This window comes from Prionailurus bengalensis, chromosome D1, assembly GCF_016509475.1.
Source record: "Prionailurus bengalensis isolate Pbe53 chromosome D1, Fcat_Pben_1.1_paternal_pri, whole genome shotgun sequence".
NCBI lineage: Eukaryota > Metazoa > Chordata > Mammalia > Carnivora > Felidae > Prionailurus > Prionailurus bengalensis.
In genome coordinates this window covers 45,857,107-45,871,078 of record NC_057346.1, presented here as the reverse complement: position 1 = coordinate 45,871,078, position 13,972 = coordinate 45,857,107, and the positions used below count along the sequence as shown (strand labels likewise).

The window sequence follows — 13,972 nt, the reverse complement described above, 5'->3', positions numbered from 1 at the left end:
GAACACAGAAGGACACTATGTAAATATAAGCTATTACCACTATCATTATTCATCAGAAAATCTGTCTAAAGGGTTACTCTGCCTACTGGATAGAATTTTCTTAACACTTTCATCTCTGATGATTAAAAAGAAAATCCTTAAGCCTATTTTAATAAAGTTTTCATGTTTGGGGGGAAAAAAGGGTAGAGAAATAGGACTTTTTCTATTTATTATTGTGAAAACTTGGCAGCAATTCTGTATTAAAATGTTCATGAGCTATTGCACTTGTACACAGTTTAGGATTTTTAATATGGATTGTTGTAATGAAGAACCATTCATGGCCAAGAGAGAAAGGATCTAAGACTTTTTAAGGAAAGGAGTGAGTCTAGAAATCAGAGGTGAAGTTAACATGAAATTAAGTAGCGTGGTCAATTCAGTGCAATGTGGATGTGGGCTATGTGAGATGTGGCTGAGGTAGGTAGCACAGCCAAGCATTGTGGCTCCTGGGAGTCCAAGAGGAAACAGTCAAGGCAGCAGTGAAGTAATATGGAATCAGATGCTGCTGCCACCTCCATCCACATTCCTGATTGTGACTTGTTTGGCCTCTGATCACAGCTGCCTTTGATTTATATATTTATTGAAGTACCCACTAGCAACTCTACAGCTTGGAAACTGTCTCCATTATAAAGGCATCTACCATTTATCCACCCATTCATCTGTTCATCCAACTGTTCATTCAACTACCATTTGTTGAGTGCCCACTATGGCCAGGCCATATGCCCAGTGCTCATTGTGTGGTAAGCTTGCTTCTACCATAGAATACCAAACAAAGTCTGTTTTCTCTCAAAAACCTTATCTCAGCATAAACATGCTCACTTACCCTGTTCGCCATGTAAAAGAAAAAGGAAAGGAATGCTTTTTCTTATAATTGGGGTTGGGGTGGGCATTAGAGTTTTGACTGGGGTCTACTTTTTACTAACAATGGCCATGTTGAATACCCATGAACTATCATGGTACACAAGGCTCTCCAGTCTGACCCTGACCTGTTTGACCTGTTTCCTCTCTTACCACTTCCTACTCTCTATCAAAACAACCATACCAAATTTCTGAGCATTCCCAAAACATAGCATGCTTTTGTAAGCTTTTTTGTCTTTTTGTAAATGCCAGTCATTTTGCCTGGAAAACCCCTATCCATCCTTTAAGAATCCACTCATTTGTCACTTCTGTGACACTCTCAGTCACTTCCTCAAAAGATTAATTCCTCCATTCTGGTTGTCAGTACTGGTTGTTGTTGGAACTTAAAGTCTATCGTAAGTTCAAGAAGTTGGAAACCTGTGAAATAAACCACCCATATAATTCTGAAATGCTAAAGACAATGAATAAAAGCAGACATGAAGAATCACCTAGAGATAGGAAAGTTCCCAAAACCTATAGGATTTGACTGTAACTTGATTGATAGAAAAACATTACAACTCCAAGAGAGATTGTTCAGTTGCAAAGCACAGAATAGGAGTCTGAGCAGCAAATGTGCATGTTTCCCATCTCAGGATTGCCCCGGGGATGAAATTCCCTTTCTGGAGATAAACGTTGAATTATTTCCAGGTCTAATAACAAGGCTCTTCCTACTGTGGACAGATACAGGACATTATCAATTTCCATTCCCACCAGCAACACATTCTTACTGTGAGAAACATGTAACAGAATTTCTTAGCCAGGTTCACAAAGCAATGATTAGGATTATAATTAGACTTCCTGTGCAGCTTAATAACAAGGAGCAAAAGAGTTCTTCAATACAATGCTAATATTCTAATCTATTTGACAGTTTCATTGGTCTTTGAAGATTATTAAATCATGCTGGTGTGAAATTTATTTATCACGAGTCACTGGCAAGCCCCCATCATCCCTGAGCATGGAACTCAGCATGCATATGGACTAGGGAAGCAGAGGAAGAAATCTTGGAAGTTGGCGATCACTGAAACACAGACCAGCAGTTCTCAACCCTTTATTCCACAACACACATGGTAAATGCTATTCACGTGAACAGTTCCCGTGGGCAGTCCCAGGCGAATATGAATTCCAGGGTGCTGGTTCTAACTCCATTTCTGTCTTTTCCACTTAAGAAAGCATATTAGAATACAAGTGAGTACAAGGTTGCCATAGAGATGACCTTGAGTCTGCTCTTGTTTTTAAAAAGCAAATTACTCTTACTGTTTTTGTCCAGCAGCCTTACTCTCCTCTGTCCAGTTTTGAGGGTGAAATCTGCAAAGGACTTTAGCAGGTAAGTGACATGATTATATTTGTATTTTAGAAACACAAAATGGCAGCTAAAATTGAGAATGCTCCTGCGCTATTTGGGCAGGAGGTGGATGGTCTAAATCAAAGTTGTGGGAATGAGGATGGAGAAGAAAGGATAGATTGAGAGCTGCGTAGGGTAGAATGAATAGAATGGCCAGATATTGGGGTAGGGTGGGGTGAGAGAAGAGAAGGCATAGATAAAGTCAGCTTGCTTGAATGACTGGGGAATTGTAATACCACTAACAGGAAAAGAACCATAGGAAAAGGAGCTGGTTTGGGTGAGAGAGGACTTTATATCCACTAGGTTGTGGTTCCCAAGGCAAATCCAGACATCAAGTAAGATGTCAAAAATGCAGGGGCGCCTGGGTGGCTCATTCTGTTGAGCATCTGACTCTTGGTTTTGGCTCAGGTCATCATCTCCTGGTTCGTGGGTTCCAGCCCCACATCAGGCTCTGTGCTGGCAGTGCAGTCTGCTTGGGATTCTCTCTCTCTGCCCCTCCCTGCTCATGCTCATTTGCTCGCTCTCTCTCCCTCTCTGTCAAGGTAAATAAATAAATTTGAAAAAAAAAAACATGTCAAACATGCAGGTCTGGAGATTCAGATAGAACTGCAAATATAAATGTAAATAAGGGTAATTAGATTATTGATCATAACTGAAGTCAAAGGAGTAGTGCATGAGGTGAAAAGGAAAAACAGGTAGAGGATTGAATCTACAAATGGTAACATGAAAGGGCTGACCAACAGAGGAAGAAGCCAGCTAAGAAAGTTGGGAGATGTCGAGATTCATCAGAAGAATCAGGAGAATGGATTGCCTTGGAAACAAAGAGAGGAGAAAATTCCAAAAAGAAGAGAGTGTTCAGTGATGTCAGATACTCCAGAGAAAGCAGAAGCAACAATGCAAAGTATTCATTGCCTTGGCAATGAGAAGGCTATTGAAGATCTTGACAACAACATCCAGAGTGTGGAGCACGGGCAGCAGATTGCAGTGGGTTCATGTGTGAACATGAAAAAAGGAGAAGAAGGAAGTAGAGGTGATAAAGGGAATAATAATAAATAGTGATAGATAACATTTATTATGTGTCAGGCACAGTGCCTGACCTATAAATTCTCATTTCATTTTATGAACTATGTTTAATTATAATCCCTTTTTATACCTCAGAAACATACTTCAGGTCATGATCTCAAAGTTTATGGGATCAAACTCAGTCAGTGCAGAGCCTGCTTGGAGTGCAGAGTTGCTGAAGATCACCCAACTAAGAGGTTGTAAAAACATGATTCAAGCCTAGTGCTGACGGACCCAAAGCCTAAGACCTTGACTTCCACACTCGGGCCAGAAGAGAAGGTGAAGCCAGGGGATATTTTTATCTGTCTGGTTATAAAGGTATAAATGGAATGTTTCTTCTGCAATGGTAGATTTGGTTTTTTAATCATAAAAGTCATGCACATACACAAAATCACAAGGAACTAGTTTCTTTGAATTGTTACTCTGATTTCATGTCTGGAATCAGTTGATAATGAGCTACTCTAGTTCTTTCAGTATCACACCTTTGCACTCAGGCAGAAAACTGGTTAGTTATTAATTAATATGCATTGAGCAATGAACTTAAAGTGGAAGTAAGACATCAGCCTCAACTTCTTGGACCCTTAGAAAAAGCAACAGGTAAAATACAGCGAGGAAGAGAGTTCCAGATTCACCTCAGTGTTTCTGACCTAAGCTGAAGGTGGCCCAGAAAGGTATTTAAATTTTTTTTTCATGTTTATTTTATTTTGAGAGAGACATAGAGAGAGAGAGAGAGAGAGAGAGAGAGAGAGTGAGAGCATGATCAGGGGCAGGCAGAGAGAGGGAGAGAGAGAGAATCCCAAGAAGGCTCTACAGTGTCAGCACAGAGCTCGACGTGGGGCTTGAACCCACAAACCATGAGATTGTGACCTGAGCCAAAATCAAGAGTCAGATGCCCAAGTGCCCCTGCCCAGAAAGGTATTTTGATTAGTGTTCCTGTGGGGATTCAAGTCCATTCTCAAGGTGGCCTTGGAGACTGTTTCACACTCGGACTCTGGGTTCTCCAGATTCAATCTAGAAAGACCTGAATTCTCAATTTTATTGAGAAATTAGACTTCTAGAGATCTCTGGGTTTCATGGATTGCCCATTATGTGCCACCTATGTGGCAGATGTTCTGAATGTATAAAGCTAGCTGATGATAATAAAGAGGAAGATACTTTACCATTGGAAAGTCCAATATTACTCTCCCCTGAATTATTCAAGAATTCAAAACATTTCCATGATCCAAAGGGTCATAACCCTCTTCCAGAAGTCAGGTTGAGAAAACTGGTGAGATAATGTGAACCTCAAAGAGAAAGGGTCAGAGACCCTTTCTTCTCTTCTCTTCTCTTTGTCCTAGGGCTGCCTTCTTGTACAATTCTAGGGACATCATTTATATTGACCATTTATATTATTCAGAAGGAAGGATATCCCTTGAAGCACATCTCCAAAGAATATTTACTTTCATCACAACAGATTACAATATGGGGGCACCTGGGTGTCTCAGTCAGTTGAGTGTCCGAGTCTTGATTTTGGCTCAAGTCATGATCTCAAAGTTCGTGGGATCAAACCCAGCACAGAGCCTGTCAGTGCAGAGCCTGATTGGGTTTTTCTCTCTCACTCTCTCTCTGCCCCTCCCTTGCTCAAGTGCACACACTCTCTTTCTCTCAAAACAAACAAACAAACAAACAAAAAACCCCAACCAGATTACACTATGAGTGGTGCCCCCTGGTGTTGTGCAACTCAGCACCAACTTTCCTACCTAACCCCAATCCCAGCTTTCTATTCAAGAGGGATGAGAAAGAACAGATATTTCAAGACTAAGACAACCTATTATTCCTTCTTCCAAGGCAGTAGGTCTCTTGTCATTGCAAAACTAAGAAGTGACTCTTGTGGGGTGCCTGGGTGGCTCTGTTAGTTAAGCAACTGACTTCGGCTCAGGTCATGAACTCATGGTTTGTGAGTTCAGCTCAGGTCATGAGCTCATGGTTTGTGAGTTCGAGCCCGCATAGGGCTCTGTGCTGACAGCTAGGAACCTGGAGCCTGCTTCAGATTCCATGTGTCCCTTGCTCTGCCCCTCCCCTGCTCAAGCTCTGTCTCTGTCTCTCTCTGTCTCAAAAATAAACATTAAAAGAAAAAAAGAAGTGACTCTTGCAAAACAAGTGACTCTTGCAAAACAAAGATCTTTTCAAAGTGATTTTCTGAAGCTTTTTTTTTTTATCTATTTAAAATGTTTTTAACATTTATTCATTTTTTGAGAGACAGAGGCAGAGCGTGAATGGGGGAGGGGCAGAGAGAGAGGGAGACAAAGAATCCGAAGCAGGCTCCAGGATCTGAACTGACAGCACAGAGTCCGTTGTGGGACTGGAACCCACGGACTGTGAGATCATGACCTGAGCCGAAGTCGGATGCCCCACCGACTGAGCCACCCAGGTGCTCCTGAAGCTTGTTTTTAAAAAATAAGATATTTTCTGCTCCTTCAGGCACCTTCATTACACAAAAAATAATAGCTACCATTTATTCAGCGGATGTGGCACAAATACTTTATATGCATTATCTCTTTTTTCTTGAGATAGAATTCTGACTCTAATAGTGGAGTTAAAATGTACAGATGAGAATGCAAGGTAGAATGTGTAAAAAATTATGTGAGTGAGGTATAAAGCACCAAGAGAGCCCAGAGGAGGGGGGATTATTTCCAGTCAGAGAGGCTCATTCAGTCAACATTCAGTATGTAATTATTGCATGACTTTTACATCCTGGTCTCAAGAATCTTACAGACCATGGGGGGAAAGGACGAAGAAACAGATCATCTTGACAGTGTCATGTCATCTGATGACTGCAATCTGGCCATCAGGGCAGGCTCCTTGGAAGAGGGGGCATATGAGCTACAGCATTGAAGGTTTGGGGAGCTTCTAAACAGACAAAGATAGGGATCTCTGATATCCCAGGGTGGCACCTGGATCTCATTACAACAGCTCCATCCTCTAGAAGAGGAAGAGAAACAAGGGGTTGTTAACTTTCCCATTCAATTCTCCTCCAAGGCCCTAATTTTGAAGCCTTTAATGGTAACCAGTCCTTCCCCTTTGTGCAACTGGCTTTCCTCCCATGGAAGATTGCACTGCACTTTCCCCTACTTAGCGCCATTCAGCCTGTGACCTCCTCTCCAATTTACCAATCGTGATTCACATCCTCCACCTTTTCTCCCACTGAGAAGAAACAGCCCACTTTTGGACTTTCAAACCTCCTGGAAAAAGGCCAAGCTTCCATAAACTCCAGAATATTATTGTGTGAATTAAGATATTCACATGGCATTAACCATGCAGTTACTCCAACATTTATTTTGGAAAATATTACATTTGGAAAATGGGAAGTATTCCAGAGCATTCTCTTACCTTGAAATATCAGTAGACACAAGGGGATTTAAGGATCATTTCTTGCTCAAAAGTTAGAAAAGAATCTGTACAATTAGATACATAAAATTGCCTTAAATAACATTAGTTAAGGGCTCTGGGGCTTAAAAAACGCCTATAGAATATTTGTGGAGAAATTTGGGGCAAAAGGCTGCAATTCTAACTCACTGAAGCAAGCTTTCAAAACGCCTTTGAGTTAAATCCCAGTTGGCTCTTATTGTACATTTCTCTTCCAATCACTGATGATTAGACCTTGCTCAGTTGCACATTTTCCAAGATCTTACATGCTTCAAACTCCATCCCTCTGGCTACAAGAGGCAAAGCAGTCTAGATCCCTAGTGAGAACTATATCTAAACCTGAAGCCCCAGAGACTTAGGGGCCCAGTGGGCTCATCGTGTTTCCCTTACTCTCCTCTCTCTTCCATCTGTTTCTTCTCAGTTTGGTTTTGTAACGCTAAAGTCACAAGAGAAGAGTGCCAAGGGTCAGTTGTCCCAAAGGGATCTTCTTATGCACCTCTTCCTTTAATGTGGCTCGGCTCCCATTGCCTACGATATGTTTGCAGTGGCTATGATACAAGTGAGATTGGAGGGCACTGAGGAAAAAGGTCAGGAGTAATGGACAGGTTGCAGTCCTTCTTGTGTGTTCTTTCAGCCTTTGAAATTTGATAATTCTTGAGACACAACATTGTCCATGATCCCATTTATGAGAAAGAAGTCCCACCCCCGCCAAACACACATGTGTGTGAGTGTGTGTGTGTGTGTGTGTGTGTGTAAATGAATAAAGAACAAGTAGGACATATGCCAACACACAACAACGGTTACCTCTGAGAAAGGAAGTGTAAATAGATAAGAGCACACCACTGATTTACATATGTCACCTTTTTACATTGACATTTTATTTGTGTAGTGTGTAAATAAACATAAAGAAAAATGATTACAATAAAGTAAAAATATGTTTTTAAAAACAACTAAGTAAGATTCTTTATAGTGATATAGAAGGCTACCCAAGAAATGTTAAATTAAAAATAGCAAGTTTAAGTGGTAAATATCCTAAGTTCTATTTTGGGGAAAGATGTAAACATACACACACATAATTGGCAGTCTGTGCATAGAAACATTCTGAGGAAGATATACCAAATTATTGCTGTGGTTATGTCTGGGAGATGGAGATGCAGGCAGGCATTGTAATTTTCTACACTGGATAGTCTCTAGAATATTTAAAATTTTCAATATTAGCGTTTATTGATTTTCCTAACAAGCTGGCTGACGTAGGATTATGCCCTTTTCCTAGATATTGCCCTCAAGAGACTGGCTGTTTCAACGGACCAACATGTAATGCTGTGTTGACTGATCTGAACAACTAACTCACATCCCAATTCAAATGATACTGTTCGTGGCAGGTTCTGGTTTAATAAAGATCCCAGCTTTTACCTGTTCTTACCTTAAATAAACAGGTCCTTCTGCTACAAGTTCCCTCTTCCTCTTCTCCTGGTAAACTTCTTTTTAAAAAAAAAAACTTTATGATTTATTTTTGAGAGAGAGAAGGAGAGGGAGAGGGAGAGGGAGAGGGAGAGAGAGAGAGAGAGAGAGAGAGAGAGAGAGAGAATCCTATGACCCCAGGATCATGACCTGAGCCACAATCAAGAGTCAGACACATAACAGACTAAGCCACCCAGGTGCCCCTATTTATCCTTTACAACCCGCTCAACTATTAGCTTTCTCCAACTCCCCAGGTAGAATGACTAATTTCCACTTTGCCCCCATAGCATTTACACATTTCCCCATTTCCACGAGTTACTCCATGTATGCTAGTTCCTTTTCTCAACCTCGGTCTCCTCTTCTGGATTGTTAGCTCCTCAGAGCAGGGATAGTATCTTATTTTCTATGTATCTATGTTTCTATGTTTCTATGTATCTGTCTCATGGACAGATTTACTAAGTAAATAATTTACTAAGTAAATAGTAAAATTATTTAGTAAATATTTAGTTAAAATGGTTGGTTTCTGCAGCATAAGCTTCCTAGTATAAGTATATGGCTTCCTAGTATAAGAGTTGTAAATCTAGTGGACCCCAAACATGGCTATTATTAGAATCTCCCGAGGGAGCATTTAAAAACACAGGTACTGATGTTCCACTAGAGCTATTCTTAATTCAGATCTCCCAGATGATTCTTTCTTTCTCTGCCTCTTCCCTCTCCTCTTTCCATTGTTTTCCTTCCTAAACAATTCAGTCCAGTGCCATTAACTGGACCTGAACAAGGTAGACAGTCATATGGTGGTGGGGAGATGGAGACCCAGGGTGGGGTTAAAACCTAAGCTGGATGAATAGTGTACCTGGGTGGGAGGGTGATGTCAGATCCAGTTACCTGGATGGTATGGATGTCAGAGCCTCAGCAGAGTGAGAAGGGCATTCACAGAGGATGATGCAGTGGGGGCCTGGGAAGGAGCATCAGAGCCTAACAGAATCAGGAGGGTATCCCCATGGGGTGTCCAGGCAAGATGAGAGGTTGTGTCTCAGTGCAGCATCTTCCTGCTTGGATGAAGTGCCAGAGCCCCAGAAGCATGAAGAGGGAACCATATAGGTGTTGGGGACCAGGGTAAGAAAAAATTAGTAAGTAAATAAGTAAATTTATTGATGGGAATTCTCTTACTATCGGACAGTTACAAATATGGAAGAGGAGGAAACTGGAATGAATCTTACAGTGTCAGATTGTCATTGGAGGCTTTCATAGTTTTCAATATAAAAATAAATACAGAAATAAGTATAGATGTAAATAGTGTGTATGTGCAAATATATACAAATATGTATGTGTGTATATATATGCATATTTATGTGTGTATCTGTGTACATTTATACATATATATCTGTGTGTGTATATATACACACTGACCTCACTGACCTCCTAAATGGTCAGTGTATACCTTCCAGGGTTCTCAGAAGATCTAGAAGAAGGGAAAGGGACCCTAATAAAGGGATACCAGATTCCACACTAATCTAGCACTAGGGGGCTCAAGTCATTCTTCCATTAATTGAAAAAGTTGGTTATGTGATCTTCATTCTACCTTCAACATTGAGCAGTTTATACCAGCTCCATGCCAATGGATTTGCTTTGGTTGCTACCGTACTGCTTGGCACATGCTGGCATCCAGTACATGACTACCAACAAATGCATAAACAGAATGTGATCAATATGATTTCCACAGATTTGGTTGGGAACCCATTTCAGGCCTGCTTTTGTAGTCTGCAAACCTTATGTTAAACAGGTTACTAAGATACAAAGACTACATTTTATAGTGCATTCCAGATGCATGTACCCAGTCTCACAGACCTCACCAGACTGTGATTAAAAATGAGGTCAGGTTTACCTTGTGATGTTCAAATTACTGTGGCTCAAACTTTCATCTTATCTGATGACAGGAAGTTTCATCTTTTATGAGACTCCCCTCCACAAGTAGGTCTTTGCACTTCCCAGCTGTTCACGCATCCCACAAATTCACACTGTCCCAGCCACCTCTGTGGTCCCAGATTGTTCATCACAGATCCCCACTGCCGCTTCTGACTTCTATCACTCCACGACTGAAGCCACCACAGCTATGCTGGCCTCAAGAAAAGGCTTTGCTTCCCTTCCCTAAATGTTCCCAAAGGTAAACAAAGACCTTTAATTTCCCACATCATGACATTTAGCAAAATTTTACAGAATGTTTAAGGATGAGAGGAAGGAATTATAAAACTGCCAAACTTACAGATGGCTATGAATTCTGAATGCTTTTTGTCCACAAGCCAATGCATAGGTTGTCTTAGGGCTGTGGAGGTGCCTTCCAGCCTAGTTCCCAGGCTTAGACTATCTGGGAGGGTCTGCATTTCTTTTTCCTTTGGGGGTAACTTCCAGTGAATTTGCCCTCCTGCAAGTCCGGGCCCCAATATCCAGAAGCCCAGGAAGAGAGCACTTTTCTCCCTGTGTTCTCTGTGGTCTCAGTCCGCCTCCCCATCCACATCCTCTGAGGAAACCCCAGCCCTCCCCCACTCACGGAGTCAGGTCCATTCCTATGTCCTCTGTGAGATCATCACATAAAAGCAAAATACCCAGTGGACTACATTTCCCAGGTCTGTGTTTGAATATTACCACGTGTTATAGGCCAGTATTTTCGTACTAAGCCTCACCCAGTCTCCTTTCTTTTTATGAAATTTTATCCACATGAGGTAAAAAACCAGAACTATAGCTTCCTGGTAGTCCCTAACGTCTTTACTATTCAGTCTCCTGTGAGACGCTTTTAACGGGAAGTACAAACATTCAACTAAAATAAATAACGCTGTGTAGGCTGGGGGTGTCTACACCAACACCTGAAAGGAAATATTCCTCCAAAGGTGTCATAAACCACAGGGATGCAGCTCTGCCCACACTAAAGGCAATTTTTAATATTATTATGCAGAACAGTTTCGATCTCTGGAGCCACAGCTGTCAAACTTCCATTCCAGAAAAAGGCCTTGTTCATTTAACCTTGTCCCTTTAGATCATTTCCCCCAAACCAAGGGTGAATCTGATTCACGATGGATGAAAATTTCCACTTCTTGAAAAACTACTTAAGATATGAAATTACAATGTTCAAGCTACTCTGCCCACCCCCACCTTCGAAAATCTCAGGCACATTTCTGTCAAGGCTCTAGTTACAAGTGCTACATGGCTGTCTACCTCCAGAGGTCTCTTTCTTTCCAAGGGTCTCATTCACTGGGGAGTCCAAGCTCTAAGGTGAAGGGGACACAGCCTTTTCCCTGCCACATAAATATGGAATGAATTTTGATTTATTTTCCTTGAACCTTAGATACCTTGTCAACAGTCATTCAAAAAGAATTTTATAAAGGTAAAAGAATTACAGTTAGCCAAATTGTGAAATTGAGATTCTTTAGGGAGTCGATTTCTGTAGTCATAGGTCATGCAGAATTAAATGAATTTGGAGGTGTGGACTTTAGTGGGTTTAGGTTGTGGAGATTGTCAACTCAGATAAATTGAAGCAAAAGGTGGATTTTCTCCACACATTTCTGAATAGACTTTAGGATTCTATAATTCACAACAGCTGGCAAGTGCTCACATCTATTTCTCTTTTTATTGGCGACCAGCCCAAACAATAAAAATGGATTTTTTGCCAATCATAAACTTAAAAATCATCAATGGAGAATGCCATTTTTAATTTTAAAATGCACTGTAATACATATATACAGTATGCAGAAAAGGAGTCCTAGAGAACTTTCTATTCTTTTTTCTCAACTTCAGTTCCATTCATTCAAACATTTACTGCCTACTAAGTGCCAGGGGCTGTGCTATGAATGAAATGAATGAATGTTGCTATAAATGAAGTTGCTATCAAGAGGAAAAAGCAAAGCTGCCCTTGAGTTCCTTACCACCCAGGTAAGGGATAGAGGTGCATGGGTTGGCAGGAAACTGTGTTAAAATATTAAAATAAAAAGTCTGTTCTCAGTTAATAACAGGTGCAAAGTATGTGTTGTGGAGGCACTGATGAGAGCGACTAACTCTATCTAGAAAACTTCCCAGACAAGGTGCATTGGGTCTGATCTTGAAAGGTGAGTAGAGAGTCACCATAAGAGGGGGAGCAGAATTCAGTATTTGTTTGATACCTAGTCTTCCTACTAGACTGGCTGTTAGCATCATGTGGGGGAAGGACCGGGCCTTGTTCACTGTTGTATGCCTGGCACCCAGCTCAGCACGTGGCACACATCAAATGTTCTCAAATATTTGTTGACTAAATGACTGAAAGTATCTTAGGCAGAGAGAACCATGCATACAATAGCAAATAAATAACACAATGATTTTTTTAGACAGTGGTTTATAACATCAGCACCATTAGCTTCTGGAAAGGAAGGAGGTAAGTCCTAAGGTAACTCAGAAAAAACAAGCTGTAGAGGAGAAGAAGCCAGACCTGGGTTCTAGTTCCAGCCCTGTTATTAACTAGTTACATGACCTCGAATCAGTGATTACCCTGTACCACCCTCCATTTTCTCACTTGTAAACTAGCTATGTAAGAGCTTATTCTAATGATATTATATACTGTAAAAAAAGAAAAATTAATAGAAGGGGAAAGAATGTAGCATTGCCTCTTCTTTTTTAAGTGCAAATTAATACCTGCGTCCCAGCTTTTAGATGGTAGATGGAGTACATACTTATCATTTCTCCCTCCCTCATCAAAATTGTAGGACTCAAAAAGAATAGATTAGTAAATGTTCAAAAACGGGGAAGGGACGTTTTTTTTGGATCAGAAGCTGTGATCATATGAGAAACCAGAGCAGGGAGCTGAGGCTCCTGCTATCTCAGAGTTACTACTCTTGGTCCTGGGCCGCCTAACTGGAGGCCTTATAGTTCTAATCTAACCAGAGAGATGAAGAGATAAGAGGCTGATACTGGAAGGCATTGAAGTTCCAGAGATCTTATCATCAATCTCATGCAGGTGTTTTAAAAATGTTTTGTGCCGGGGCGCCTGGGTGGCGCAGTCGGTTAAGTGTCTGACTTCAGCCAGGTCACGATCTCGCGGTCCGTGAGTTCGAGCCCCACGTCAGGCTCTGGGCTGATGGCTCGGAGCCTGGAGCCTGTTTCTGATTCTGTGTCTCCCTCTCTCTCTGCCCCTCCCCCATTCATGCTCTGTCTCTCTCTGTCCCCAAAATAAATAAACGTTGAAAAAAAAAATTTAAAAATGTTTTGTGCCATGGATCTCTTCAGCAGATTAGTGAATACTGTGGATCCCTTCTGTCTTAGGTCTAATTGGGCTGCTCTAACAAAATACCACCCACTGGGTAGCTTATAACTGAAGTTTGTTTCTCATAGCTCTGGAGGTTTGGAAATCCAAGATCGAGGTGCCCGAATGGTTCTCGTGAGGGTATTCCTAGCGGGTAGTGTGTCCTCATCTTGTGGAACGGGTAAGAGACCTCTCTGGGGTCTCTTTTATAAGGGCACTAATCTCATTCATGAGGGCTCCACTCTCATAACCTAAGCTCTTCCCAAAGACCCCATCTGCTAATACCATTACATTGGGCATTAGACTTAAATTTTTTTTTAATGTTTATTTTGAGAGAGAGAGAGAGAGAGAGGAGAGAGAGCGCGCGAAAGAGCAAGTGAGCATGGGGGTGGGGTAGTGAGGGAGACACAGAATCCGAAACAGGCTCCAGCAGGCTCTGAGCTGTCAGCACAGAAACTGACGTGGGGCTCAAACCCACGAAGCAGGAGATCATGACCTAAGCCAAA

General features: G+C 41.4%; 1 long non-coding RNA gene across 1 annotated transcript; it reads left to right on the top strand.

Moving 5' to 3' along the window:
- The first annotated feature begins 1,843 nt into the window (after nt 1-1,843).
- Nucleotides 1,844-8,193, top strand: LOC122483242. The gene is made up of 2 exons (XR_006297364.1): nt 1,844-2,257; nt 8,016-8,193. It is a non-coding gene; the product is annotated as an uncharacterized LOC122483242 (long non-coding RNA).
- Nucleotides 8,194-13,972: the final 5,779 nt, after the last annotated feature.